At 42.8% G+C, this 24,405-nt stretch overlaps 1 protein-coding gene and 1 long non-coding RNA gene across 2 annotated transcripts in view; one reads left to right on the top strand and one right to left on the bottom strand.

Annotated features, from left to right (window-relative positions):
• MAML2 (mastermind like transcriptional coactivator 2) overlaps positions 1-24,405 on the bottom strand; it is a 196,311-nt gene that overhangs the window by 34,310 nt on the left and 137,596 nt on the right. The window lies entirely within an intron of this gene.
• Positions 1,081-3,150, top strand: LOC146762852 (uncharacterized). Its single transcript, XR_014931818.1, has 2 exons — positions 1,081-1,230; positions 1,315-3,150. It is a non-coding gene; the product is annotated as an uncharacterized LOC146762852 (long non-coding RNA).

Raw genomic sequence — 24,405 nt, 5'->3', positions numbered from 1 at the left:
TCTGATCATGACACCAGATTGAGACGGGGGCATTAATACCTGGGAAATGCAGCCTGGCTGCCCTGGGGGACATCACATCGTTCAGTGAGAATTAGCAGAGAAAAATGCCCCAATTCTCCCCAAAAGCAGTCAAAGCTGATGGCAGTTATCACAAAGGAGCCTGTACTCTGCATGTCCAGAGAGATGGGGCTCTGGCACCAAAATATTTCCCAACCTTGCTTTTAGGGACAGCCCACAACAGCTGACCACGTAACCCCGCTGTGACCCTCTACGAATCCAGCTCCTCATTTAGTGCTATTGCACATTAGCAACACATCCCAGGAGCCAGCTTTTCTTACATACTCAGCCTCCGTCTTGGGTTGCGCTTTCAATTCAAAAGGGCTTCTGAACTCAGGTCCCTTCACTGGTGTCTCCGGAGGCTGTCGCAACTCGAGAGCGTAACAAAAGGCAGTGTATGCCTTCCCCAAAAGGCTGGGTGTCCACATTCAGAGCGAGCGTTTCAGTGAGTTACAAGGGACATTTCTGTTCAGACAAACGCATTTCTGCAGCCAGCTGCAAATCCATATAACAGTAATGTTTCTATTTCAGTAGGCAAGTCTATTATGTCAGAAACTGTCTAGCCACAATCGTTCAGAGCACAAAAGCAATCGCATAATCCCCTTACTCTGTGCGAGATAAGCAAGGCTCCAATAAATAGAGCACTTCTTCTCTTGAGGATTTAATCCCCATTTGAGGGTATTTTTTTTGTTATTATTATCCTTTCTAATCACCCAGGAGTAAGCAAGGATTTCAAATGAAAACTACCCCTGAAGATTTCCATCTTTGTATATACATACGGATACATGCGCACATATATAACAAGCATGCATGTGTGTATACACACACACACACACACACACACACACACACACACATGCACACATAGTTCTGTATATCACTGCATTCACTCCAAGGATTCACAAGAACTTCTTTTATTCTGATTCCACAGGCAGGATCCCTTCCCAGCAGAAATATGAAGTGCCGCAGCACAACGCCAGTGGTTTCGAGTTGCAGGCTTTAAGCTTTCTCTGACCTTTGTACAGGATTTTCATTCTTTCTTTTCTTCCTTGCATTTCTAGCTCGAGGGTGATGACAGAGACCTACCAACTCAAGGGGGTACCCCCACCCTAAAAAGCAACTGGAAAGAGAGAAAGTCGTGAGCTCTATGAGAGTCATCACCCAGCCAGCAAGGTAAGGAATAAAATAAACTTTACGGAAAATAATTCACCAGCTTCCTATTTGTGTTTTGACATGAAAACCAGCTCTTTCCCTCAGGCAATGTGACATTTGCAACTGGGGAAAGACATCACCTCCCCACGCCTGATCCACGTTGTGAACAGCGTCCGTCCCTGTTGGGACTTTGCATCTGACGCTCAGCGGCGAGTTTCTGGACACAGCTGTCCTGGCTGCAGGCCTGCTAGAAGGAAAAGCAGCTTCATACCATTTCCTTTGGCCTGGAGAGAACTGTTTCAGGATAAGTAGCAGATTGCTACTTCAAATGAGGAGCGAGATAGAAGAATGAAACTTCTGGAGATGAGAGAGTGAATCAAGTTTACAAGAAACCTCTTGGTAATGAATGATTAAATGAACAGATATTCCTCCCCATTACTAATGTCTCACAAGTAATGTAGCATTTAAGGGATATTTCAGAAGAGATCATATATATGAAACAGATCTTACTGAGAATGCTTTGTCCTAGGCTCAGTCTTCAAAGCCTGACATAGTTTTGCTTATGCATCCACGTCTGGCAGGAAGACCCTGAATCCTCATCACAGCAGAAGTTTGAAAGAACAGAAGTTTATACCAAAAAAACAAATGCAAAACAATGAGAGCTGCAGAACACCTGGGATCACTCTTGTACTAAAAGCAGGAGTGCAAAATGAGATTAAGCAAAACCATCTCATGCAAGGATTTTCCTGTAGCTGAGGGCACACAGATGCCAGAGAAGGCATCACATACCAGGGCAGAAAAGAGCCCTACAGGAGCATTTGGAGCAGCCTCAGACCGACAGGAGCAAGGGATCAGCTTGGTGTTCATCAAGAAATTGTTCTCCCCCTGACTTGATGCCACTTCAAAATTGTTTTTACCAAAGTGCGTTTGTGTTGCATTATACACTCTCATCCCTGCTTGCTGTAGAGGAGATGGCAGAGATCCTGGCCTTGCAGAGTTATTCATACCAGCTGAGAGGTCAGACCGAAGGTAGAGCTGTGCTATTTAAAAACTGAAAAGATATCAACCGTGAAATCTGGTTGAAAAGTAAAATAATTTAAAGCTGGTGAAGAGCAATCTTTGAATCAGATTCTGCATGCTACACACTCAGCACAGCTGAAGCAGCTACCAGGCAGCTGGAAACAAACCACACCATTGCCTCAGACACCACTGTGGGCCTGGAAAGTCAAGTTTTATGGCATCATGGTAACCCAGAGATAATCAGGTCAATATCACCTTGTAACCACATGGGCCAAGCTAGAGCTGGCAGCCAGAAATCCAACGTGCTGCTTCTCCAGTCCCGATTGACCCCTCTTGGCAGATAAGACCAAGATAAGTCATTGATGGTTGTTTTGGACCCGTAGAATGGGAAGATAGTTTCTATATAACTGTTAAAGGACAGGAATAGTGGTGACAAAAATTTATACACATGCATGTTGGATGCAGCAATCTGAGGATACAAAAATACTAAAGTATGTGGAACCTCAGTATGATACAAATGGTGTGGAATAAGGGATGGAGGATGTACTCTATTTCTGACTCACAGCTTTGTTTAAGTAGAAAGCAACGGCACCTCTTTTGTGATAGGTAAGTAAAACACTTTGGCAGCATTTTCCACCAAAGCAATACGTGCATGAGTAGTTCCAGTAACATTCATATGAAATATCACAATGAGATAGCAGTTGATAATTGAGTCAAAGAATATGTAAGATTTTTAGTATGCTGACTTTATATTTGAGTGTACTGAGGGCATCACGTCCGCGATCTGGCTCACCTTTATTTGCTTTTACCGTAGAAGTGTGAAATGATAAGCCTCCATAATTACCTGTAGCTATATTGTGAACTAGAGAGTTCTGATGGTAGTTGGATTATGAATAAAAACATGCAAATGTATAAATATGAGCATGAAGGTATTGTCGTCTCACAAGCTTCCAGTCAAATGCATTGATCCATGATTCAGTGATGTCAGTGGGAGAGATGAGTGTCCTGCCAGATTTCACAGAATCATAGAATGGCCTGGGTTGAAAAGGACCACAGTGATCACCCAGTTCCAACCCCCTGCTATGTGCAGGGTCACCAACCTAAAGATCAGGCTGCCCAGAGCCACATCCAGCCTGGCCTTGAATGCCTGCAGGGATGGGGCATCCACAGCCTCCTTGGGCAACCTGTTCCAGTGCGTCACCACCCTCTGTTTGAAAAACTTCCTCCTAATATCTAACCTAAATCTCCCCTGTCTCAGTTTTAAACCATTCCCCCTTGTCCTATCACTATCAACCCACATAAACAGCCCCCCCCCCCCCCCTCCTGTTTATACACTCACTAAAAAGTTCTTTTGATGCTGAGAGCTTTGTTTTTCTTTTTGGTACTAGGTCTCTTTCCAGCCTAAATTAAATATCCAACTCTGAAAGGCAGATAAAAGTATGGAGGGAAATTTTAAATTCCCATTCTAATAGAAAGTTCTTCCTATTTCTGGTACATATTAAGGTTTCCTCCACATCTGAGAAACATTAGAAGAGTTCAGACTCCACCGGTGTTTCTTTTGATTTGATAGTAGAATTAAATCTTTCACCAAGACATGATTTTTAGAAAGTAGAGTTCCAATTTTAGCATTAATATTAAAACCAGGAAGCTGGAGATGTTTTTTGTTTTATTTTATTATTACTATCTTTTTCCCTAAGCCAGAAATCTTTAATACAACTAAATAAATTAAAGAAGTACAATAAAAGAAATGATTTTACAGAATCAAAGCCACTGAATTCACTGGAAGAGTTCCTATTGACTGCAGTCCATAGAATTACACTGCAGATTTCAGCGCGTTTAATTAAATGAACTGAAACCATTCAGTTAAACTAAATAAGATAATTCCCAAGGCAAATCGTACCCTTTAAAAGGACCTACCTAAAGAGTAAGAGATTTGCCTGAGGTTCCCTTCTAACTGATTCTTCAAGGAGGTACTGACAACCCCTTCCCTCCAACTGTTCATTCAATGGACTCACAGCAGGAGTTCCCCCATCCCTCCTTGCTCCACTGCCAGAGGTCTGGCATTAGCCAAGGAGGAACCAGGAGACAATAACAGTGACAGGAAATGATAAATGCTTTTTGTCTCCATCCCTATTTTGCCTTTAGGGTGAAACTTTTTATTGCGGCCTGGTGGTTTCACCTCTGCTATGTGCTGGCAGTGTGCTTGAGAGCAGTCTCCGTGGGGAGCGTTTCCTAGTGAATGTAAATATGTGTACATAGCATGCATGTGAACAGCTCTATAGAAACTGGAGGGAAAAAGACTGCTGGCACCAGCGTCCGTCCACATATACTATATTTATGGAAGGCTGAATTGATTGAGGTAATAAAATGAGCAGAAAGTTCAAGCTACCTACTAACCCAGCTTACTTCTCCAGTTAAATAGGATCTGTTTGGGTTAGCAACAAACAAAGATTCAACAGTGGGACTTGGTACCTTTTGCTCTGAAAGTAAGAGATAGCCATTATCCTATGACATTAACTCACCTTTAACCCAGTTTAACCAGGCAGTTTGTGTAAATCTTGCTTTTCATCACTGGAAACAGGCTGGGATGCTTATCCCTTAGTCTGCTACTGCCGAGTCAATGCACATATCAGAGACTGAACACATCAAATCAAACAGCTTGCTATTTTACCATTCACATAACCACTTGTGTGGCCTAAGTCCAGCTATGGAGATTTTCTTGGGGTAAGTGATGAGGGCATCCCCCCAACACAAAGTCCCAGGTAGAATTGCCTGGTGGGGGGAATGCGCACCTGGGCTTGGACCATAAAAAAAACTTAAAAGCTTCTACATGGTCTCCTGTAGAGCCCCAATGACTTCCCTTTCATCTTTGTTTCTGCCAACACAAGAATACATCCCTATCCTCAGAAAGGTATGGCCTGGCTTAGGATTTACTATGGGTAGGACTCATTGAACAACTGGTTGGGTTTTTGTTGTAGTTGTTGTTTTCAGCAATGTATTGATCTGTCTGTGGGGTTTTACAAAGCCATGTTTTTGCACAGTAGCTGCTATGAACAAAGATACTCAGAGGACTGAGCTCACATTTTCTTTCCTTTGCAAAATGCCTTATTTGTGTCTTCTATCCAAGACTGTGAACATTACCTGAGACCTGAAAGTCACACCATACCCTTCTAGCTTGTGCACCATCACAATAATAATAATGCAGTTAAGTATTCTGTTGATCCTCTGAGAGCCAGAGTATGATCCAATCAGCCCTCCCTTAGCTCTAAATGCTACGTGATGATAATAAAAAGGGGGAAAAAAAAAGAGTAAAAACTTGTTTCTGTTAGCAAAATAAGCAGATATGACTCATCAAGCACACTAGGGACAGACCAGTTGAGTAAGAAGGTATCTTTTTCATTCTCTTCCTTTCTTTCTATAACCAGTGAAGCTCTGGCCTTGCAAAGAGTATTGCAATAGGGCTACATACAGTCAGAAGCTTATTTTAGATGATTTTCTCCAAAAGCCTTAAAACTTGGAAGGCGAAGTGAAATGTAGACAAGACAGATACTTCTGCTCCTGTATTTTCCCTACTTCCCTCTTCCTATGCTCCAGCACATCTCATTTTAACTGGAAAGAATACAATTGTTCCTCCTTCCAGGGGTAGCTGCATTGGGTTGTGACAGAGACCTGCTGCCAAGGGCAGTCTCAAATTATGTTTCAACTTCAAGATTCCTGTCAGCTGGGATCACTGAATTTCTCTAGCTGCCAATGGTCCAAACCCCTCTCTGAAGACACTTCAACGAGACCTAAACTGAGTGCTTAAGCACAGTAAGTAGTCTGCAGCTAACACCTCTGCAGCAGTTCTCAGTTACATGAGCCAATCTCTCATCCACCCTTTCAAGCTGTACTACTCAGTGTCAAACCTGGGATGACAGCCACCAGCAGCTCTGGATCAGCTTTTCGAACGCTCCCATTTTTTGACTTTTGGCACCAGTTCCTTTGAAGGAGGTGGATATGGCAGGTGCATGCTGGCTGCTAAAATCAAATGATGTGCATTCGAGAGACTGCTGTCAAGCTGAGAGTTCTAGAAAATCTGACCTTTATCTTGCTTGAGCATTTTCATCACAAAAACGTACTGGTTGCGTTTGCATTTTTGCAAGTTTTTAACACACAATAGCTCTCATGCGTATCTCCTCCAATCATCAGACAAATACGCAGAGCCAACTCACGTAGGTCTCATCTGTTGTACTGGTCACACGTAAAGAGAGCTCAAGCTGGGCCACAGAACTGGCTTACAGCACCAGCCTGGGCCACACAGTCATGGCATCATTCGTACCAGAGAGACAGCTCATGGTGCCATTCTGAGACAAAGAGATGGCTCATGGAGGAAAGGTTTAGGTTGGACATCAGGGGGAAGTTCTTCACAGAGAGGGTGGTGAGGTGCTGGAACAGGCTGCTCAGAGAGGCTGTGGATGCTCTGTCCCAGGAGGTGTCCAAGAACAGGTTGGATGGGGCCCTGGGCAGCCTGGTCTAGTACCAGATCTGGAGGTTGTTGGCCCCACCAGTGGCAGGGGGTTGGAACATGGTGATACTTGGAGTCCCTTCCAACCCAAGGCATTCTAGGATTCCATGATTCATGGCACTGGTGTGGGCCATGGGAAGGCCTGTGACCAGGCTGCTGGAGCAGATGAGCCCATAATGTGTTGTGTCTCCAGCAGCAGTTTTTCTATGGCCTGGTTTCTGCCCCAGCCCCTCCAGCCTGCTGTGCGTACATCTCATGAGGGATCACAGAACTGCCTGAGAAGCTTTGCCAGGCACATACTGTTCATTTTGTGTTCCCTGAAACAGACAGACACAACGCAGAAGCCAGTGAGACTCTGGAGGGCTGAAGTGGTCATGTGTGATGCTGGGGTGGTGCTGGGCATGCTATGACCCAGCTGTCTCTACAGCTCCAATAATCCTCACAGCCTCACCTTCTGTGCACATCAGGAGACCTGGGTGCAGCCACCTTTGCAAAAGTAGCCCATCTGCTTTGCCCAATTTGGGTATGTGCTCAGATACCTTCAGACCTTTCTGCTGTTCTAAAGGGACTTTGTACAGGTGGTGGTGCAACCAGGTAGCAGTCCAAAGCTCCTTTAGGACAGTGGATCAAGACCCAGGCTTGCCCACACCTGGAATTTTCCATCACAGCACACACACTTGCATATCCCTAGTGGAGATGCAGTGTATGTTGACAGTAGTCCTTTTGATGGCAGTTTTACTGCTGCTGAATTACATAAACTGAGCCGGTAATAATACTCTTCTGTCAGCACAGATGTATCCACACCAGTGCTTCAGCCAGCGCTGTGAACAGCAGGAAGGAGAAGCAATGGTGGTAGAAGCTCACTCCCACAGCTGGCATTGCTATGCTGGCAATACATCAAGCCTCTGTGTATCTGAATTCCATGGGACTGGGATTTATTTACTCTGTAGCACATTTATATCACTCTGAGAGCATCAAGAACTTCAAGATGAGGAGTAACTGTGATTTCTACAGCTAATTTAGTTGCCTTGTACACAGCCACTATAGCAGTGACGACCCAGCCGGGCACATTCCTGAGTCATGGCTTTTTATCATGATACCATCACTTATGTAAAGTTCTTGGGTTCAAGCCAACATTGAGATGAGCTAAAACTAAATCTCATCCTCCTTCTCTGCTTATGATGAGGGAAATATGCCTTCTCTCCAGTAAAAAGAAGAATTTCCCTCTAGGAGGAGAGTTTTAGCGTGTGTGAATTTTTCACAAAGCTTTACTAGCTGTCAGCTGTAAAAGCTAATCAAACTCACCTTCATAATGAATTTTTATTTTCAATTGCATGAAAACTATAAATTTGCATGATGAATGAAGAATCACACTGCAACAGAGGAAGAAACTTTAAAACAGCACTTTAGATCTCATCCTCCTGCTCCTGAGATAATCAACTTCTCTGTTCCTTGTGTCTTCCACGAGCTTACATTCCTCAGTTTTCCCTAAAACATGTGGTCACTGGGCTGCAAATGGGACCTGGTGCAGCTCCAGCTGGCCAAATGCCACCTGCATCTTCTAAGGGAGCAGGAATGGCCCTGTTTGTGATTATGTTTGAATTCAATAGAAATAGTCTAATTAGAAAAGATTAACAGATCACTCAGTCCTAGAGGGTCACATAATCATTTAAGACGAGGAAGCAGTGTCAGCACCTGACTTAAATGCCTCATTTACAGATATGACATGCTAACCATAAAGCAGCAGAAGGAAAAAAACCAGCCACCAAAAGCAGTGCAATTCATCCTGCATTCTGAACCAGAACTGTCAGTAGGTAAACAATAAAACATCCACTGGAACACATAAAATGTTTTTTCATCTGATCACATCAAAATCCAATGCTCTGACTCTATTGTGGTTTCATTTCAAAGTTCCTCATAACAAATGCAGACCAAAGGCCACTCCAATTACTGTTGCAGAAGCACTGAACTAAAAGCAAGGAAAGGATTTTTCCCATACTCTATAAGTAAGGTAAGGATTGTTTTTTCCCAGTTGTCACTGGTCCTTTACACCATTCCATTTTTTCCCAATCCATTTTTTCCCCCCATTTCCAAAGCAATGCGGTCAGAGGAATGTTTAGAAGGAAGAAAATATTTACTGTGAGGGTGGTTGAGAGACTGGGAGGTTGTGGATGTCCCCTGCCTCAAGCACTCAAGGCCAGGCAGGATGGGGCCGTGAGCAACCTGGTCTAGAGGGAGGTGTCCCTGCCTATAGCAGGGCAGTTGGAACTACATGATCTGAAAGGTTCCTTCCAACCCAAACCGTTCTATGATTCTATGATTCTTGATAAGTACTACACAGATTACTTTTGAGGGTTAAAAAGCAACTACGAAAAGCAAGGTTTGCATTTGCACTACCTGTCTGCATATTGCTATGAAATAATGTGGGTTCACCAACTGGAAAAAGCTGAAGAACAGCATGCTTAGCAGCCTGTTGGAAAGCAAGAAACTGGAGGAAAGACAGGGGAAGGAAATGCAGACTTGAAGATGTTGTCTTCTCTGTGAACTATATCTGCATCACCAGGCTACATTTTGGCAAACACGCCTTTTCATGATGTTATTCTACCAAGAAATAGGCAGATATAAGTGTCCCCCATCCCTTACTTCCACAGACACTGCTTGTGAATCACAAAGTGGGAGGTTAAAAGAAAGAAGGATAATAAAGAAAGCGTAACAGTCTGCACTGGATCGGTTATCCATGAGTAATAAGGGCAGATAAAGAGAAAAAAAAATGTTTATCCCTCGCAATTACTAACTGTACCTTTCATCTTGATCACAAAACTTTGGTAATGAGATTATGCCATTTGGCTGTGAAAAACAACATCTTAGCTCTACAGTATCCTCTCCCTGAGGATTTGTGCAAACATTACCTCAAACATCAAACATGCATATTTTAATGAACTGCATTAGTCTGTGTTCTATTAAACTGCAGTTCAAAACACCAGTGGTAATGAGTTCTCCCCTTTTCCGATAAAATATAAATAGCTAGGAAAAATTACTTTTTGCTGACAGGGGAGTTTGAAATGATTTGTATTTAGCACGTCAAACAAAGCTAGTCTTATTTTTACATTCATTCTGAAGGTACAGAGTGGGGTACAGAGCCCAGTGCCCTCATCTGTTGCCATCAGCAAAGCCTTCCCAGTGTTCCCCAGTTTGCCACTTTGTGCTGTCCTATGTGTGCAGGTCACTCTCTATTCCAGCACCCTGCAATACATATGTGAACGACAGTGCAATTGCTCTGGATTAGCATCCACAAGCAAGAGTAAAACCCCAGCTCTGGAATCAAGGAGCAGCAATTTGCAGTGCATTCACTGGGGTGCTGGTGCAGAGCACCAACTGCTCCTCCATCCTTCCCAGCGCCCTGCCATGAAGGCAGGACCCTTCCCACTGCCTGCCCTGAGTGCTCGTAGCGGCTTCCTCTGTTCCCACTGAAGCAGGATGCAGTCCCAGAGGGGAGCTTAGACATCTCATTTTTGGCAAAGGACTTCATTCCCATGAAAATCAGCATGGCTTTTACACTACCATTTAATAACATGGCAACATTCTCATGCATTAGGCTCATTTCCTTGCTGCCCTGACTTGAGAAATAAATACTGCCGTAAAGCAAGCTTACAGAAAGTGAAGCAGTTTCTCAAGCTGCCTTCTCCTCTGAGACAATGCTTTAAAAAATACTCAAGCATACTTCTGTCTGCACTGTTCAGCGTTAGTGCAAGCTCTGAACCCTGCTGCAGCAGTCCATGCAAGACATCAGCAGCCAGTTTATCTAGAGAAGAAGGATCTCTGGAAAGCAAATTCAGTTTGGATGAGCATGGCCAAAGCTGCATTCGCACTCAAAGAATTATAGTATCGTTTGAGTTGGAAGGGACCCTTAAAGGTCATCTAGTCCAACTCTCCTGCAATGAACAGGGACACCTGTGACTTGATCAAGTGCTCAGAGCCCATCCAGCCTGACCTTGAGTGTCTCCAGGGTTGGGGCATCCACCACCTCTCTGGACAACCTGTGCCATTGCCTCACTACCCCTATTGTAAACAACTTTTTGTGTGTCCCTGCCAACTTGGGATGTACTATGATTCTACAGTTCCATTCCCACCCCCCCACCCCCCCCTCACCCACAGCTCTGGAGCCCTATGAACAGTACCACCTCAGGGTACCCAGCATAAGACCCATCACCTCTCCTGTCCCCACATGGGAAATGGGGATGTCTGTCTTGCAGCCCCTGGCCTCTCCTGATTGACTGCTGCGGTAACACGTGTTATTGCCCAGGAAGCTGAGGTGCCCATCCCTGGAGGTGCTCAAGGCCAGATGGAGTGGGGTCCTGGGCAACCTGAGCTGGTGGGGTCCAATAGGCATGGTGAGGGGTTGGAACTGGGTGAGAATTAAGGTGTCTTCCAACCTAAGTCGTTCTATGACTGTATGATTAGTGTAGGCAAGAAGCAACAATTTTGGTAAATCAGTCTGGTGGGACAGCTGTGAACCTGAGTGATTAGCAGGCAAAATTCTTCCTGCAGGCCTTGTATATCATATTGCCTGAAATGCAGGAAATACCAGAAGAGACCTTCACTTGTGGAGATGAAAAAGCACCATGCTAAGGCTCCTGCAGCACCAGAGCTCTCTGTCACCATTACAAACTATTAACCATTTTTAGTGATTTTTATACGTATGGTATATAAAATTAACAAACATAATTTATGACCCTCTCACACTGTAGCTGAATGTTTTACACAGTGGACCTATTCATCACTCTCTAACTAGTGCAAACAAACAGGGTTCCACGGCGCTGATTGATGGATAGATCGGGTTTCTTTACCGCTGCTGCTGCTCACTCCGCTCTTGAATTAATAACTCGGAGTTTACATTGCACATTGTTTTCTCTCTCTTTTTTTCTTAAAGAAAAGAACATTTGGAACACCTAAAACCTGACTCTTATTAACACTAACTCCCTGTTACACTGAAGAGGCCTGAATATGTAATTAAATTTTTCTTCTATTACAGGCTCCTTTCTAAGGTCGTAATGATATAAAGGCGATCTCAGCTTGAATGAGAATCAAACCTCAAATCTTTGCTTAGGAACTTGTGAAAGCAGGGAGGAGTAAACGAGGATCGCTGTCACTGTTTCCACAGATCATCCTAGTAATCAGAAGTCTTTTGAACGTAATGTGAAAAGCAGGCATTAATATTATGGGGACTTTACATACTTGACTTGAAAGGGATCCTGCAGTAATTAGTTTAGAAATCTAATTTCCTCCATCTTTTTGCAAGAAACCTTTGGAAGTGAACAAGACTAGTACCTTGACACTATTGCTTTTGGCTTCCCTCTGAAATGCCATTCCAGTTTGGATCCGTTATAGACGGCTGAAAATCACCATTTCCCTTCCATTGCCTGTGCTCCTCAGGATATTTCTGCCACCCTGTGAAAGCAGTCATTAAATCTGGCAGCTGCAGAGCACGTATGCTGGTAGAAACCACTGGGGGTGCTGAGCTGTCTCTTGTGGAGCTGCCAGCTTTGAAGAGACCCTTTGGAGAAGGCATGGCTCACCACCACATCGCCATCCCTGCTCTCACAGCTGAAAAGCTGATGGCAGATCTACTTCCACAGGCCTGAAACATGCCAGGTCAACCAAAGACCAGTCAGCTGGCAAAAATACCTCCGCAGTGCAGGGCAGGTAGATGAAGTGGTCCTAAACTTGAGTGGGAAGACATAGCTAAGCTGAACTCCTTCCAAACCACGCACCATCTGGCCTTTTCTGCATTTGTAACCTTTTCTGCTATGATCAAGCAGAGCTATTTCTGCGGCTATAAAACAGACTGTGTCTTACAGTGCTCACCTTCTGAGTGACTAAGAGGAGGCATTCAGACATGGACTATGTTCTAGTCATTGCATACTGCGATTGACCCCATAATTTTCCAGCTTCCACCCTTAAGTGATTTTCTGAGTGAGGTTTTTCATCTGCATAATAGTGTTTGACTGGCCTTGGCAAATATTTCCCCTTAATTTTCCCTAATCCCTATTTTTTTACCTACTTCTGGTGTTCAAAATGTTGTGCAGCAAAGACTATAGCAGTAAGTGTTCCCTTACATTACATTATGCCTACAACTTTCCTGCTTGGAGAAATGGATTAATTCTTCCTTATTCACCTTCCCTACGCCATCCATGATCTCTCTGTATTTCTCTTCTCCAATATCTCTTCATTATCTGAAAAATCTCAGATTAATAAGGAAGAAGCTGGTTCTTCATTTCCATACATAGTCTGAGATGGGGGCACAGACTGCAGGTAGGATCTGGAATGCAAACATGCTAGTGGGACACTAGAACTGTTTTTGTCTACATTTGTATGTATGCATATGCTCTCAATTTCCACCACAGTGATTCCTACCAGCCAGTTTGCCTTCTTGAGCAACCTCAGGAAGGGTTTTTGAGGGAACCTCACATGAGCTGAACTCAGGCTTCCTATCGTTCACTAAAGGACTCACTCTGTGTTTCTCATGGAACCTCAGTAACATTGAACTGATGGCCAAAGAGGGACATTTAAGTCTGAATAGGGAACAAAAAAGTCAATCTTCCTAACCTTTGAGAGTATTACTTTAAAAGATATTCTTTAAAGGTGCCTTTATTTACTGTTGTTTTTGTAACATAGCAACTGTGAACAATATTTTGATTACCAATTCAGTAAGGATAAGGTTTCCTTCTGCATGAAAATGTATTTGCTTTCTGTGTAAATAAACATATATGAAACAACTGAGATTCAAATTCTGAAGTCCTGGTGTGAAATCAATTAATTTTGTTTCCTAAACTTGGAAGTCTAGCTCCTACCTTTACATCTATTTGCTATTTTGTGAAGCTACTCCAGCAGACGTGAGACCATTTTGATTGCAAACAAATATCAACCCACAGCCTCACTCAGCACCAAGTGTGAACCTCTCCATTTCCAAACTGGTTCAAGCCACACAAAGTGAAATTCCAATGGCTTTGGTTGCCGAAACCTCTAGATCTTTAAAAAGAATTTACCTGAAAATACTCGCTGACATTTGTAGCAAACTTTGCCTATCTGAATATTTGATCAGGAGTGCTTGGCCAAGAAATTAATTTGAAAAGTTTATAAAAACTACAAAGCTTATGATAATTTTGAATGCAACCTCATTTTAGAAACTAGAATTAAAGCCATACTTACATGTCTAAATAGATCGCCTGCTTTCAGGAGTGTGTAGCTACTGCATCTCTCCTTGACTTTGCACCAGGTCACCCAGATGCACCACATGTTATTCTAGTGCTTCAACTTCACCCGTCGTGTTAGGAAAAAACATTCATCTCAATGTCTCCAATTTTTAACCTTTGCAGAGCAGTTAAGAGTTGCTTCACAGAGGCCTTATGGATGAATTACTATGTAGAAAACAATTTGCATATATTACATAATTTCATTACTTCTGCTATCACTACTGTTTCAGCATTCCTGCTGATATTTGTGTGTGAATTTAATTTGGCTTGGTTTTCTTGTGGAATCTGTGCAGCTAAAATAGAACAAAATCTGGGCATTCTACATCATTTTTATTCACTACTGCTTATAGAATAATTGCAGTTCCTGCACTGTTTTGTTGCTGCAAGAAGACCACAGGTGAAAGAAAAATTGGTGAGAGACAGAACAGAGACTATCCCTGGGGATTCCTCATCCCAGGTGTTCGTGCAGAATCCCCATTCCCAAGCAGAATGTAAGAAACACCTCAAAAGCATTGTTCAAAAGGAAGCAGAGCAGCACCCATTTGCTTATTTCTTGCCCTGAAAGTAACATACTGCTCTGTTGTTCACATCCATAGGCTCAAATGTGATTACCAAGACAAAGTTATCTAATTAGTAGCCTGACAATTGCCTCTTGGTTTTGTACGTTGTTTTCGCTAGGCTTGGTTTTGCACCGTGGTCTCCTCTGTTTGAAAGACTGTAATGAAGATGATTAAAATGATTCATTAACATTATACCCCCCTGAGCAAACAGTCCAGATATTTCTATATTCCCTGGTATTAGGCACAGTGATCTTCACACAAAAATGTCCAAAGGTCTTTAAGACTCCTAATTTTTTTTCCACAGCTTGACTTTAATTAATGATTCATGTGCAAATTCATGCACAATTAGTGTACCAGATGACTGGCTCTTGATTTGCTTTGGACTCTTTGGAAGGAAAAGAGTAAAAATATGCTCAGAGTTCATAGAAGTAAATTATATATTTAAATGAATGTTACAATTAAATGTCTGTGAGACTATCTGGCGTCCATAGCCACGCCATCTACTCAACTTTGTTCACTAGATGCCTACACAGAACTCCGCTTTATTCTTTCAAAGGAAAGCCCACCGGTCACCACAGATAGAAGGTTACAGAATTACAGAATTGCTTGGGTTGGAAGGGATCTCAAGAGATCATTGTGTCTAACCTCCTTGCTGAAGCAAGTACTCTATAATACATAGCACAGGTAGGTGTCCAGGTGAGTCTCGAATATCTCCATAGAAGAAGACTCCACAGCCTCTCTGGGCAGCCTGTTGCAGTGGTCTGTCACCGTTACAGTAAAGAAGTTCTTCCACATGTTTGTGTGGAAATTCCTATGTTCAAGTTTTAGGCCATTACCGCTTGTCCTATGATTACACACCACTGAGAGGAGCCTGAGAATTGCCTCCCACATCCCTTCAGATATTTATAAACATTTATTAGATCCCCTCTCAGTCTTTTTTTCCCCAGGCTGAACAGACCCAGGTTACTCAGCCTTTCCTCACACGGGATATGCCAGAGGCCCTATATCATCACTGCAGCCCTCCGCTGGACTTCTCCTAGGAGATCTCTGCCCAGAACTGGACACATTATTTCAGATGTGGCCTCACCAGGGCAGAGTAGAGAGGGAGGATCACCTCCCTTGACTGGCTGGCCATGCTCTTTTTAATGCACATCAGGATACCACTGGCCATTTTGGCTATAAGAGCACAATAGAAAGGAATCCAGTATTTAAGCAGAGTGCCTTGCTACTACGTTGTGGTTTTGTTTTCTTTTGGCCACCAGCGCTCTCCAGGAAAAGACAAACGATTTCTCCCACTGCTGGGACTGCACTTCTGATTTCCAGCCTAAATTTACTTATGGCTAGTTTCAAAGGTGGTTACTAGGTACACTGGTTGGAAAACTTGTCAGAAGAAAAACAGGGGTAGAAATGTTAAAGCTGTATGTTTTTTGGACTGATGTTCTCTCAATCTGCATAAATAATTTGGCTAAGGACACATAAGTCCTACTCTGCAGCTTTAAAAAAACCTCAGGCTTAATAGGGAGATGAATGATTGTATCTCCACAAACCGCAGAACAAATTTCATTAGTATTTTCAGGTGGCGAACTCGATGCTCCAGAAAGCATTTCGAGCTGGATAAAGAATCTGAAGAGGCTTTTTCTTTTCTTAAAGCAGCATATATATGGCTATGGAAAACCCTTCTGAAGAACCGCTTCAATGCTTCCTGGGGCCCCAGTGCTGCCTGGCTTGGACCCAGAGAGAAGTGCTACTTCTGAGAAAGGCTGCCCTTGATAGTACTTTGAATATGAAACAAGATTTTGGTAACACAGCTGTACTCAGCCCGTGAAGTAGATTTCATGTTTACCAAAAAGGCCTGTAATTTGTGGATCAAAAGTTATTTTCTTATTTTAAAAATAAAACTCAGCAGTAAAAACCCTACACAAAGAAAAGAAGATGCCAAAGTCAAAAACCGATATGTTTGAGTTTCTTGCATCTGAATGTGACAGATACTGCTGTTTTCTTGCTGTGTTTAGCAGCTGGTGTAGCTGTGAGGTATTTATTTGTGGTGTTTAACTCCCTGAGTTGGGTGCTGAAGATGAACTAGGGCTGAGAAGAGACTGGGATGTCATTGGGATGGAAGTACAAAAGGAAGGCTGTGGGATTAGAAGTAGTGACAAAGATGAGGGGAGGACTTTGAACGCTCCTTGTGCCATAAGGCTGGCACTGCATAAAACCGAAGAGGATCTGGATTTCAAGCACTTGGGCTTTTTATGGAAAACCCAAGAGAAAAAAAAAGTCATTATGTGTGATATTGGTAGGGATATGTCAGTGAAATGAATGAGCTAGTCATACAAACAGTGCATTCAACAGAAAGCAAAGAAAGTGAAGGAACTACAACAGCTATGACTGAAAATGAGACATCCAGATTGTTTCAGATTTGCTTGGTCTGAGTTGTGGTTCAATCCAAGTAGCAGATAAACAGTTCCTGCAACCATTAAGGAACAAATAATCAAAAGCCAAGAAAAAGCCATCACTTGTCATCATGCAAGCAAAACTACTGCAATGAACCTCCACCCTGCTGGAAAGTGGTAACATCAGATAAGAGCAAGGGGAAAAAGAAATATTTTGCAAAAATCCTCCCTGTGTCTTCCTGTTGGAACTTTCTGAAGTCCAACTATTAATGCTTAGTTCAGGTTTGCTCACAGGAAAAACAGAAGACAATGGAGTTGAAGAAAGACTGAATTTCCAGTCTATGAAATGCTCTTAAGATTGTTTTTCAGCTTGTGGATCTCATACGAAACAATGCCCAAAGATTCTGCAAGGGGGAGAAAAAACTGGAGAGAGAGAGACAGAGGCAGCCTCATGCACAATTCGGTTGATACGCTATACAAAGGGTTAAAAGTGGTCAGTTCATCACTCTTCTGCATGGTGCCTCGGAAGTTTTCACAACACCAGATGTGTGGGAAAAAAAAAGAAGAAAGAAAGAAAAGCGAACCCTAGTAGACATCCTGGTGCCCTGGAAGCAGTTAAATTAACACCCAGCAGGGACAAATTTGCAGCTTTGGGAACAAGCTTAAAGTTAGTCTGTTTTCATTCCTGGAGCAAATTTGCAAGTGTATGACAGTGAAGTATAGCCTGGGAAGGAATGGACAGCTTTGGATTAAGGATGGATAGCCAGAATTCACTTGTACTCTCCCTCTTCCCACACTGTTTTGCACCTATGCTGTGAAGTTCTCAATATTTCTGCTTATCCCTATGGCTTCCCATGTCTTTTACCAGTTCTAGTAAGCAAAGAAGCCATTCTTTTTTTTTTTCCCCATTCTAGCTGAAACCAGAACAGTCTGGAGTCACCCCAGCAAAGCCTGCTTTAGCTGGGCTCACAGCTTACAGTAATTTGAAGAAATGTAGTTCTGCAATGGATAAAGCTGGATGTTCTAACCAGAACCAAAGCACGAAATCCTTTAGTCATTCATCATTAGCTTGGAGCCAAGCTGTGGCCCTGCTTGCAACCGCTGCAAATTATGGACAGATCTGGAAAAATGCAAGACTGTGAAAGTGCATCTAACTCATCTTCACTGAATAACAGGAAGCCTTCAGCATCTCTCTTCCTCTTACATGCTGAAGAACAAACTGGCTTATTCACAGAAATACCATCCTTTTCGCTCTTTGGTCACTGCAATTAATTTGGTATTAGTTAATCACAGGAATTTTTCATCCGAGGGGACTGTCCAGCTTCTTAAGAAGTCCCAATAGTACTATTCAATCTGCATCTTTTTTTTCCTTCATGTCTTTTGCGAGAGAGAAAGAAAGCAACACGTTGGTTATTCAATGGCTACCCTTTCAGCTGGGAGTGATACAAGAGCTCTACGGTCCCCTAAAGGAAAAAAAACAGCGGACAGTTATTTTTTTCTAGAAGGACAAACACTCTGGTTCTTCTGTCTCTCCAGTTTTTGGGGGCTAGCAAAATGAATAGCATGGTCTGAAATATGCACTGTAACCTTTCAGCTGACAATGTGAATGGCTCTGAGTGAGGGATGTTTGTAAAGCTGCATTTCCTACCCTGTGTTGAAGACTTCCTCCAGACACTTTGCAAACTACTGGACAGCAAGCTCATGATGCCCCTTTACTTGATTCCTCTGCCCACATCTACACCAGACTCACTCTTGGCTTTCTCCTCCGGCACTCCCAATCCTTCTCCCTCACTAGTCCTGCTCTGTGAGTCTCTCCTGCCCTCAGTTCCTGCTTTTCCACACCCAGATTTTCTCTTGCAGACAGTTGTCCACCTTCTCCTTCATCCACTTGTAGCTGAGGTTCCCCAGTCCCAGCTGTCTGAGTTGATTCTAATAACCTGTTATGCTGAAAAGAGTGCCCCCATCTCAGCACCAGTGGCTCCTGCTGCCTTCCTTGTCCCTGGATGTGTACAAGAAATGTAGAGATGTAGCACTGAGGGACATGGTTAGTGGTCATGGTGCGGATGGACTGATGGTTAGATGTGATGATCTTATTGTTTTTTCTGACCTTAATGATTCTGTGGTTCTATGATTCCCTTGTACCAAGTGTTGGCTCTGTTTGACCACACAAGTTGGAGAAAGTCAATAAAAAAGCAAAATAAAACAGCACAAAGAAAAAGATAGAAGTCCTGTGAAAGCTCACACAAATATGTGAGCTGGCACTAGAGGAAAGAATGGAAATGAGGCTGCAGTGTGGAGGCCTCCTTTGCCCCTTTCTGAAGCAGCTAGCCCAAAGACCATCTCCAGCATCCTATAAAGCCTCATGCAAGAGTATCAGGAACCTGCTGCGCCATGTATTCCATGCCACCCCATGCCCATCGACCCTTCTCCTTTCTTGTTTACATGTGTGTAAGCACTTACATCAGGAATGGCCAGAGCATGTCTACCCATAGGCTTTCTGAAGAACGACTAAGCTGCTGGGTTCACCTTGATGGACTGTTTGCCAGCAATTTACAGGTACAAGGAGAAGAGGCATCAAATATGATTCTTGGAGCACCAGAGGTCTATTCTGGGGGACTGTGATAGCTGTGAAGGCTAAGAGCTGTGAACACTGGGTCAGCAGGGAAGACTCTCAGGCTAAGAGGAAAAAGGGCAGAGGGCAGGCAGGTCAAGAGGAGCAGTGGGGGGTGATAGGTTCAGGCACTATCCTAGAGTGCAAGAATAGCATTTCTGAGATAGATAGATAGATAGATAGATAGATAGATAGATAGATAGATAGATAGATAGATAGATAGATAGATAGATAGATATTTGGTCTCGTTCTACTCCAGAATCAGTGACTTCGGTGAGAGGTAAATGTGTTACTTAGGTTCCTATCCAACAGCTAGTGGATTGACTGTAATGGCTTTGGACAAGATCTTCCTTCTCTTTTCCAAAATATATAATATACAGAATAAACAGTAATATTTCCTTCCTCTCAAGTTTTGACCGGTCTGCTTATTTAGATTAGAAATTCTTCAGGGCAAAAGCTGTCTCTCACACTGTATATGTACATTATCAGATGCAGGCATGCAGAAATGAAGCAGGCAGATGGTTCTGGACTAGTTCTGTTGGAGCATCTGGCTGATTTTCTGGATCAGCATCACATAGAAATGGTAAATTCACCCGTGAAAACTCATATTAAAGGAACATTACTATGTTGGTTGCTACCTTAATGACAGTCATCTGTGGCCTGGGGCAGATAAAAACCATAAAAACACCAGCAGTAAAAGTGACTTAATGAAGGAACAAATATTTGCCAATAAAATATTCCTTCATTTTGAACCCCTAGAGAGGTAAATTACTGAGACTTGCTTCTGAGACTTCGGGGAATTAAAATAAAAGAAATATAAGGATAGGGAGAAAAATGAGAGCTAGGCCTTGTTATTTATTCATTTGTTTTTTTCATTCTTAAACTTCTTGAGGTACTCATAAATTGCCTACAAACAAGCAAAAACTTACAGGAAAGGGGTTTTCACCATGCCAACTCCAAATGGCTGCAGAATTATATTGTTTTTCCAGGCTGCTTTTCCAGAATCCCTGCAGGAAGTTGACTCAGGGCTTGACTCTGTCCTCAGATGCACACAGAAATAGCAGAAATCTTCAAGCAGGTAAGAAGCAAAGATATCCCAGCTTCACCATTGTGATCACAGGTCAAGTAGCAGAAGGCCAGACCTGAAAAACCTTTTGTTTCCTTGCCTCCCAGTCAGCACTGCACCCTCAAAGCTCCTTATCACAACCTTGTCCCACAACCCCTCCTTTCCAGTTAATCACATAAGCATCAAAGTTGTCCCTTTGAGACAGATCCCATTTTAAAACTGTTCATACAGTTCTTCATTTCGCCCTGTCAGTGTATCTTCAAGGCACTTTCACAGTGGTAACAAATTGTAAGAGTTCAAGCATGTTGTCGTTAGTGCAGGATGCATCCAGGAAAGTACAATGATATTTTGTATTGCTGCTCTCATGGGTGCACCTTCAAAAAGCAGCCCAAATGAGACCGCAAAGATTATTTCAGCAATGCCTCAGAATCATAGAATGAATCACAGAATCATAGAATGGTTTGGGTTGGAGGGGACTTTAAACCCATTCTGCTCCAACCCCCTGCCATGGGCTGGTTGCTCCCCACCAGCTCAGGCTGCCCAGAGCTCATCCAACCATGCCTTGAGCATCTCTAGGGATGGGGCATCACAGCTCTCTGCATAGCAGTGCCAGGGCCTCACTGCCCTCAGAGTAAAGAATTTCTTCCTAACATCTAACTAAAATTTCCCCTTTTTCAGTTTAAAGCCATCCCCCCTTGTCCTATCTCTATCAGATCATGTAAAAAGTCAGTCCTCCAGTTCTTTATAAGCCCATTTCAAATAGTGGAAGGCTGCAATGGGGTCTCCCTGGGGCCTTCTCCAAGCTAAACAATCCCAACTCCCTCAACCTTTCTTCATGAAAGAGGTGCTCCTGCCCTCCAGGGCTCCAGGTATCCCAAATCTCCAACCCCAGAAGCATTGAAGAGCCTAATGTTGCACTATTTTAGTAGTATAAACACTTTTAGAAAAGAATTCAAGAAAGCTTATGAAGCTGGCAGTGTCCTTGAGCCTTCGAATTATAATGTCCTCAGGGACTGAACATCTATGTTAGGATTGTCTATGTATTTCATTTAATAATCAGAATATGAATGATAGAAGGCACCACCAAGATGACAACTGCCCACTAATGACAATAAGAAACCTTTGACATTTTCTCTCTGTTTTTATGTTCATAAAAGAGTTACGACCACACAATCTACGGTAGTTATTAGGACATACTCAAGTTTTTATTCAGAATATTTAATTTAGAAGCCCTTGCATGAAGGAATGCAACCAAAATGGAGCTATCAAGAAAAGCTCTCATCCAAATACTATTTTTATAGCGAGCACTGAATGAAAGGTCACATTGTTATTTTCTTACACTATGGAACGGTTTCTATTACTGCAGATTCCAAAAGCTTGGAATCGTTGTTATTTATGATCTAAGTCAAATTTTAATCCTGGTTTGTACCAATTACCACAAGCCACTGTAGGTTTTTCCTCTTCATTTCACAAATATTTGCTAAATAATTCCTTCACACTTGAAAACAGAGAGGTTGCCTCCCAGATTGCGCTCTTCTTTAATGAAGAAGGAAATCCTTTGTGTTTGATGGTAAACACGAAGGCCTAGGAAAACGTTTTGATGTGAATCACCCACATTTTCTTTACAAATTTTGGAAGCTAAATTACAAGATTAAGACATTGTTCAGCAGTGAGTGACAACAAGGCCTTTCCTAGCCATTAGATCTTCTGCTCCTAGTGCTCCTTCCTTGCACAGCATGCTGGCAACCTGACAGTTTAACACACTCTTCTTATTAAATTCATATGGTGTCTGTGCTTTAAAGAAGGCCATATCCTGCTGCCTACTGTGCTGTTTTGAATCCAATGATGTTCTCTCAAAATAAGTGAAATTGGGTGCACACTAGAGAAGTTCTCTGCAGAGCTGCCAGGTTAGTTAAACAACCACCTGTATCCTTTGGCAGTACTTAGTAGTAATGTGTGTATATACACACACACACACACACACACATATATATACATACATATACATATATATAAGTATATATATGATTTTACGGGCATTTGAAAGGCTGATGCAATGGAGGTGGCCTGTAAGAGAATCACCTGAACACCTGGAGCTCCTACAAGCACAGTGGTGACACACTGCTCAGTGCAGAGCTGCTGCATTGCCCCACATGCCCTCATGACAGTAGGCTGAATGTGAGCCAGAAGTGTGCAAAGGTGGCCAAGAAGGCCAATGGCATCCTGGCTTGTATCAGGAGTGGTGTGGTGAACAGGATTAGGGAAGTCATCCTGCTCCTGTACTTGGCACTGATGAGGCCCTATCTCAAGTACTGTGTTCAGTTTTGGGCATCTCAATATAGAAAGGACATGGAGGTGCTGGAGCAGGTCCAAAGAAGAGCAACAAGGCTTGTGAAGGGCTTGGAGAATATGGCCTATGAAGAATGACTAAAGGAACTGGGTGTTTAGTCAGCAGGAGAGGAGGCTGAGGGGAGACCTTATTGCCCTCTTCAAATACCTGAAAGGTAATTGCAGTGAGAGGGGAGTTGGTCTCTTCTCACTGGTGACAGGTGACAGGATGAGGGGAAATGGCCTCAAGTTGCACCAGGAGGTTTCTGCTGGATATCAGGAAAAACGTCTTTACAGAAAGGTTTGTTAAGCACTGGAATAGGTTCCCCATGGAGGTGGTTGAGTCACCATCCCTGGATGTGTTTAAGAACTGTTTGGATGTGGTGCTCAGGAACATGGTTTAGTGGAGGGTTGTTAAACTTAGGGTAGTATGGTCAGGTTACAGTTGAACTTGATGATCTCTAAGGTCTTTTCCAACCTGATCAATTCTGTGATTCTATTCTATGATTCTATGTTGAGTCTCTGACATGGAGAACCTGGGAGTACATTGGCCATAGGCTACAAAATACTTAGCTCTGCTGTAGGAGTTCATCAGGAAAGAGGCACATATGGATCACTTGCCCTAGGGGCAATGGAGAAGGGATTGGGTCAGTAGTGAAGTAGGAAGGGAGAATGGTTGGATTAAAAAGGAACCTGTTAAGATCTGGTAAAGAAAATCATCTAAGGTATGCCCTGGTTAGGGCAATAACAGCAAAAAAAGCTCCAAAATCTAATCACACCAAATTCCTGGGTTTTAGAAAAACAAACAAACAAACAAAAAGAACAGAGAGAGAGAGAAAAGGAAGAAAAGAGAGATGATCACATTCCCAAAGACATTATAAAGGGATAAGGACTAAAAAGATACTGAGCTCTGCACAGGACAACACTGTTATGACTATGTAAACAACATACATAAGAAAACCCAATGCTGACACTTCCAGAGCCTTAAAAACAAGGACCACTGGTTGTTTCTCTAAAGGAGGGCTGAAGCTCTCAAAATCTCTTGCACTATTCTTGCCCTCATGGCAGAGATCAGTTAGGGCTCCTGCGGTCCATGAAAACAAGGGAAAGGAAGGGATGGGAAAGGAAGGGAAGTATTGCAAGCCCGGTCTAACTTGTGCAGAATTTGGAGCTTCTAATTGCTTCCTAATCAGCAAGTGTTTAATTTGTGTGAGTTTTTTCTTGACTGTGCATATGTTGTATCCTGATAGGCAACAGAAAGCTGAATCTTTCCCACAACAATGGAGAACAGAACTGAGAAGTAAACAAAACCTTTATTCCATTCAACCTTCTTCCAGGAAACCAAGATGATTTCCATCATTTTTATGACTTTTCCCTAGAGGCAAAAACCATCTAATTAGCAAATTGCATACAAGTTTGCTCCAATTTGACACAAAGTGAATGTGACAGGCGGAGAAATTATAA

The sequence above is a fragment of the Coturnix japonica genome, chromosome 1, assembly GCF_054131305.1.
Source record: "Coturnix japonica strain WE chromosome 1, WE-NBRP24, whole genome shotgun sequence".
Taxonomy (NCBI): Eukaryota; Metazoa; Chordata; class Aves; order Galliformes; family Phasianidae; genus Coturnix; species Coturnix japonica.
Note: the sequence above shows the minus strand (reverse complement) of the source record. Positions and strands in the feature narration are given on the sequence as shown.